We start from the raw sequence: 7,245 nt of genomic DNA, 5'->3' as shown, positions 1-7,245 counted from the left end.
TGTGGTGTGAGGTGGCAAGCCAGTTAGGGCACCTGGACAGTATGCCCATTCATGTTATCAAGGCGGAGAGGAAGTGTAAACTGTGACAAGTTCCAATGGCTCCATTTGGCAGAGTTCTAGGGTTGCTATTTTATATACTAGTTGCTATTTTAAACCATAGCTATTTTTCTGTGTCCCAGAGCATCTGGGGCTGGTGTGGACTAGGGACCCAGTGTCCCTGATGTGGCAGGCTGGCTATGACATCCAGACAGTGCTCCCATCTGCACTCTAGAGGTGGACAGGGAGTGTAAGCCATAGCATTCAACATCCCCTCTAACACAGAGAAAGTTCTAGCAGCTCCCCTGCAGTTTGTCAGGGTTCTAAGGCTGAATCTTTTATGTAATAGTTGATCTTTGAAACTGTGGCTATTTGTTTTCCATGAAATGATGAATCTACTCTTGGTCCCTCTGTACTCTCCCTTCCCTCTACAGTTTGCAGCACTGAGGTAGGGGTTCCCTTTGCTACTGTGCTTTCCTCTCTCTTCCCATTCCCTCTATCTTTTATTGTACAGAAGCTGTTCAGTCAGCCCTGTTTTTCTTTCTTTCTTTCTTTCTTTCTTTCTTTCTTTCTTTCTTTCTTTCTTTCTTTCTTTCTTTCTTTCTTTCTTTCTTTCTTTCTTTCTTTCTTTCTCTCTTTCTCTCTTTCTCTCTTTCTCTCTTTCTCTCTTTCTCTCTTTCTCTCTTTCTTTCTTTTTTTCTTTCTTTTCTTTCTTTTCTTTCGATTTTATTTATTTATTTGACAGGGAGAGAGAGACACTGAGAGAGGGAACACAAGCAGGGGGAGTGGGAGAGGGAGAAGTGGGCTTCCCGTGGAGCAGGGAGCCCAATGTGGGGCTCGATCCCAGGATCTTGGGATCATGACCTGAGCCAAAGGCAGATGCTTAATGACTGAGCCACCCAGGTGCCCCAGCCCTCAGTTTTTCTTAAGGAGGAATTGCTTTATAATTAGAGATAGATTTGGTATGTCTGTGGAGGTGAATTCAGAGTCTTCCTACATTGCCATCTTGGACTGGATCTTCTCCATTTTTAATTTTCTGAGAAATCTTCATACTGCTTTCCACAGTGATTGCATCAATTTACATTCCCATCAATAGTGTACAAGAGTTCCTTTTTCTCCACATTCATGCCAACACTGGTTATTTATTGTCTTTTTGATATTAGTCATTCTGACTGGTATAAGGTGATATCTCATTGTGGTTTTGATTTGCATTTTCCTGATGATGAATGGTGTTGAGCATCTTTTCATGTGTCTGTTGGCCATCTGGATGTCTTCTTTGGAAAAATGTCTATTCAGGTCTTCTGCCCATTTTATTTGCTTTTTTGGTGCTGAGTTGTATAAGTTCTTTATGTATTTTGGAGGTTAACTCCTTTGGATATATCATTTGCAAATATCTTCCCCCATTCAGTAGGTTGTATTTTCATTTTGTTGATGGTTTTCTTTGGCATGCAAGGCATGCAACAAGAATATTCCCACAATGATTGTAAAGCAGCCACTCAAAGTACCAATGACATCCTCAACAGACATATCTTGCCACTCCTTCAAAAGAATAGCTGAACAAGTTAAAACCAATGTTGTGAAGAATACATAATATATTGGGAGTCACAATGGAAGGGTTGACTATATCCAGGGTAATTTAGATAATTAATCTGTGTGCTCACACAGACTATAAGGCTCAGCAGCAGCATCCAGGCCAGGGGATGTCACAGCACAGTCTTTCCAGCAAACAGCTCTTTGATAGCAATGTCCAGGCCCTTAACACAGGAGGCTGAAAACACTCCGATTACAGAGCAGATTGTTATGTACACAAGAATGTTTGTCTGTCCATGGTGAGGTCCCACAATGAAGATTAAGATCAATGACATAATGATCACAAAACTTGGATCGCCCAGCTTGTGAGACATTTCACTTAAAGTCTCTATCTCCTCTTCTTTTGGAGCATGAATGACCGTAACTGTAGATCCTAGAATACTTAGCAAACATCCAATTTTTCCCATGAAGACTGAGTCATTCAGCAAGTATGATGAAAGAATGGCACTTACTAGGACGCTGAGAGCTTCTAACGGAGTCACTAGGGTGGTTGGTGCAAAGGCATATGCAGCAAAGTTGGCTGCCTCATCTGCTCCCATTGATAGCAATTCAGTCCACCACAACCATTCTTTTTTTTTAAATTTAATTTTATTATGTTATGTTAGTCACCATACAGTACATCATTAGTTTTTGAAGTAGTGATCCATGATCCATTGTTTTCAGATAACACCTATTGTTTAAGATATGCATGGCCACCTTGACCTGTTCTCATGGAGCCTTTTCTGGCAAGTCACAGAAGACCCTCTTTTTTTTTTTTTTCCCCAAAATAAAACTCCCGCCAATGAAAATGCTGGAGCTTATAGCCAATCCCAGACCAATGTAAAAGTCATATTTTCCACACCCCTGGGTCCTTTTGTTTGTTACTAAAGAAGTTCTTGTGAGTCACACTGATCACAAAACAGAGAAACCTCTGGTGCTGGAAGCAGGATCATGCAATCCTCAAATACATAAGTTTAATACAGTCTCTCGTGAAAAAAAGATTGGAAGCAGTGAGAGATGACTTATTCACTCTCATTTCCTTGTAAATAATACTCTTTATTCTCATTTAAAGTTTCAAACCCTGGCAGAGTCGCTCCAGCCCCAGTTGGAGGCCAGCCATGTGACTTCTGCTCCACGATCTGGCCCTGGTCACCTCCGCTTACACACCCACACAGGCTGCACTGGCCACTGCTTCTTGAGCTGCAGGGCCAGGGTCTTCGTTGGCCTTCATTACCATTGCCATAGAGATGGAGGTGAGAGCATCAGGGGCTGCAGCCTTGGGCACTGCCTCCTCCATGGGGGAGAGGCAGGGGGAACCTGCCCCAGTTGACCTGCAACCCAGCTGCCGCTGGGACCAAGGGCCATCACCCAGTGATTGCTATAGCTTTGTAGAATATCCTGAAATCTGGGATTGTGATGTCTTTAACTCTGTTTTCCTTTCTTAAGATTGCTTTGGTTATTTGGGATCTTTGTGGCTCCATATAAATTTTAGGATTACTTGTTCTAGTTCTGTGAAAAATGCTATTGGTATTTTGATAGGGACTGCATTGAATCTGTAGATGACCTTGGGTAGTATGGACATTTTATTTTATTTTTTTTCAAGTTTTTATTTAAATCCTAGTTAGTTAACATACAGTGTAATATTAGTTTCAGGTGTTGAATTTAATGATTCATCACATACAAACAACACCTAGTGTTCATCACAAGCACCCTCCTTAATACACATCACCTATTGGTTTTTTCTCTATAGCTGAGAGTCTGTTTCCTGATTTGCCTCTCTTTCTCCCCTCTATGTTCATCTGTTTTGTTTCTTAAATTCCACATATGAATGATATCAAATGGTATTTGTCTTTCTCTGACCGATGTATTTCACTGAGCATGATACTCTTTAGCTCCATCCACGTTGTTGCAAATGGCAAGATTTCATTCTTTTTGATGGCGGAGTAATATTCCAGTGTGTGTGTGTGTGTGTGTGTGTGTGTGTGTGTGTATGCTATATCTTCTTCATTTATCAGTTAGTGGACATTTGGGCTTTTAGTACAGACATTTTAAAATATTGGTTCTTCTAATCCATGAGCATGGAAAATCTTTCCATCTGTTTGCATCACCTTCCATTTCCTTCACCAGTGTTTCATAGTTTTCAGAGTGCAGATTCCTTAGTTAAATTTATTCCTAGGCATTTTATTCTTTTTAGTGCAATTATAAATGGAGTTGTTGTCTTAATTTCTCTTTCTTCTACTTTGTTATTAGTGTATAGAAATGCTGGATGAAATAAGTCAATCAGAGAAAGACAATTATATGGTTTCACTCATATGTGGAAAATGAGAAAAGGGCAGAGAACCTTAGGGGAAGGAGGGAAAACAGAATGGGAGGGGAAGTCATCAGAGAGGGAGAAAAACCATGAGAGACTCTTTTTTTTAAATAAAAAAAAATTTTTTATTATGTTCATTTAGCCACTGTATAGTACATTATTAGTTTTTGATGTAGTGCTCAGTGATTCATTAGTTGTGTATAACACCCAGTGCTCATCACAACACATGCCCTCCTTAATACCCATCACCCATCCCCCCACCCCCCTTCCCTCTGAAACCCTCAGTTTGTTTCCCAGTGTCCGTAGTCTCTCATGGTGCATCTCCCTCTCTGATTTCTTCCCCTTCAGATTTCCCTCCCTTCCCCTATGGTCCTCCCCGTGCTATTGCTTATGTCCCACCTATGAGTGAAACCATATGATAATTGTCTTTCTCTGCTTGACTTACTTCACTTAGCATAATCCCCTCCAGTTCCATCCATGTCGATGCACATGGTGGGTATTCATCCTTTCTGATGACTGAATAATATTCCATTGTATATATGGACCACATCTTCTTTATCCATTCATCTGTTGAAGGACATCTTGACTCCTTCCACAGTTTGACTATTGTGGACATTGCTGCTATGAACATTGGGGAAGATGTGCCCCTTCTTTTCCCTACATCTGTATCTTTGGGGTAAATACTCAGTAGTGCAATTGCTGGGTCATAGGGTAGCTCTATTTTTAACTTCTTGAGGAACCTCCATACTGTTTCCCAAAGTGTCTGTACCAGCTTGCATTCCCACCAACAGTGTAAGAGGGTTCCCCTTTCTCTGAATCCTCAACATGTTATTACCTGTGTTGTTAATTTTAGCCATTTTGACAGGTGTGAGGTAGTATCTCATTGTGGTTTTGATTTGTATTTCCCTGATGGCTAGTGATGTTGAGCATTTTTCATGTGTCTGTTAGCCATTTGTATGTCTTCTTTGGAGAAGTGAGAGACTCTTAACTATAGGAAACAAACTGAGGGTTGCTGGAGGTGAGGTGGGTTTGGGGATAGGGTGATGAGCATTAAGGAGGGCACGTGATGTGATGAGCACTGGGTGTTACATGAAACTAATAAATTATTGAGCACTACATCTGAAACTAATGATGTACTATAAGTTGGCTAATTGAATTTAAATTAAAAAAAGATCTGTTTAGAATGGATAGAGAAGATGTGGTATATATATATAAAATGGAAGATTACTCAGGCATCAAAAAAAAATGAAATCTTGCCATTTGTAATGACATGGAAAGAACTAGAGGGTATTATGCTAAGTGAAATAAATCAATCATAGGCAATTATCATATGATTTCACTCATATGTGGAATTTAAGAAACAAAACAGAGGAACATAGATGAAGGAAGGGAAAAATAAAATAAGACGTAATCAGAGAGGGAGACAAACCATAAGAGACTCTTAATCATAGGAAACAAACTGAGGGTTGCTGGAGTGGAGAAGGGTGGGGGGATGGGGTAACTGGTTCATGGGTATTGAGGGCACGTGATGCAATGAGCACTGGGTGTTATATAACTGATGAATCACTGAATACTACCTCTGAAACTAATAATACATTATATGTTAATTGAATTTAAATAAAATAAAGTTTAAAAAAAGAAATGCAAAAGACTTCTGCATATTAATTTTGTATCCTGTGAACTTACTGAATTCATTTATCACATTTAATGGTTTTCTGGTAAAACATTTAGGGTTTTCTATAAATAGTATCATGTCATCTGCAAATAGTGACAGTTTTACTTCTTCCTTACCAATATGGATGCCTCTTGTTTCTTTTTCTTGTCTGGTTGTTATAGGTAGAACTTCCAGTACTATGCAGAAAGAAAGCGGTGACAGTGAACATCCTCATCTTGTTCCTGATCTTAGAGGAAAAATTCCCATTTTTTTCACAGTTGAGTTTGATGTTAGTTATGGGTCTTTCACATGTCATCCTTATTATGTTGAGGTGTGTTCCCTTTAAACACTCTTCATTGAACTTTTATGAAAAAATGTTGAATTTTGTCAAATGCTTTTTTTTTTTTTGCATCTATTGAGGTGATTTTGTTTTTTGTTTTGTTAATGTGGTGTATCACGTTGATTGATTTGTGAATATTAAACCATCCTTGCTTCCCTGAAATAAATTCCACTTGATCATGGTGAATGATCATTTTAATGTATTGTTGAATGCAGTTTGCTGATATTTTATTGAGGACTTTTGCATCTATGTTCATCAGAGATATTGGCCTGTAGTTTTCTTTTTTTGTAGTGTCTTTGGGTTTAATATCAGGATAATGCTGACCTTTTCAAATGAATTTGAAAGTTTTACTTCCTCTTCTGGTTTTTTTTTTGGAATAGTTTAAGGAGACTAGGTATTAATTCTTCTTTAAATGTTTGGTAGGATTCACCTGTGAATCCCATTTAATTCTGTTACTAGTACTTGGTCGGTTTAGATTTTCTATTTCTTCCTGATTCACTTTTGAGAGATTGTGTTTCTAGAAATTTTCCCATTTATTCTAGGTTGCTTAATTTGTTGACATATAATTTTTGTTGTCATCTCTTATACCCCATGCATAAGTACCCTGGCCTTGTGGTAGAATTGAGGAGTGCACAGTCCGGGGGTTCCCAGGGCACTCCACACAGGGGGCTTCCCAGTGGATGTTTTGTGGATACTTGTCTCAGATCAGGAACTTCTTGGAGAATTTTTCTTAAGACTGGGAGGATGGTTGTTTCCACCCACTCCAACTATTTGAAGTTTTAATTCTTTTGAGGCTTTTCAATTAGTGAAATATGATGCATAATTACCTCAGTTCTTCTCTGAGTAAATGAGAACACCACGGAGGCTCCTAAATTGATTACGCATCTAGGAGTTTCAATTGAGAAGTCCAAAAAGGCCCTGTTATTGCCAACCTCATGTTTACTGTGATAGGATCTACAATTATAAGCTGTCTGGAAGGTGCAGGTTCCTATTTACATTAAGTTATAGAGAATATGAGAAATATTTCCCTGCCCTCTGTTAATAAATTTTTAAGAAGTGTGCTTGGAAGTTGGTAAGAGAGTAGATCTTAAATGTTCTCACCATAAAAAAGAAGTGGTAATTATGTGATGTGATAGAGGTGTTACTTAAAACTACAGTGGTAATCACACTGCAGTGAATAAGGGCATCAAATTGATACATTTTGTGCCTTAAAGTTACACAATGTTATATGTCAATTGTATCTCAATAAAGTATGGGGGGGAGATGTGAATATTACAAAAATGGACAGAGACAAGATTCAGAATATGCTTACTGAGTTATATTTTAGTCAGTTTG

General features: G+C 38.8%; 1 pseudogene; it reads right to left on the bottom strand.

Annotated features, from left to right (window-relative positions):
* Positions 1-234: 234 nt before the first annotated feature.
* LOC116635782 lies at positions 235-2,902 on the bottom strand (annotated as a pseudogene).
* Positions 2,903-7,245: the final 4,343 nt, after the last annotated feature.

Source organism: Phoca vitulina, unplaced genomic scaffold (assembly GCF_004348235.1).
Source record: "Phoca vitulina isolate PV1807 unplaced genomic scaffold, GSC_HSeal_1.0 scaffold11, whole genome shotgun sequence".
Lineage (NCBI taxonomy): Eukaryota > Metazoa > Chordata > Mammalia > Carnivora > Phocidae > Phoca > Phoca vitulina.
The sequence above is the reverse complement of the archived record's forward strand: the minus strand, read 5'-3'. Positions and strand labels throughout refer to the sequence as shown.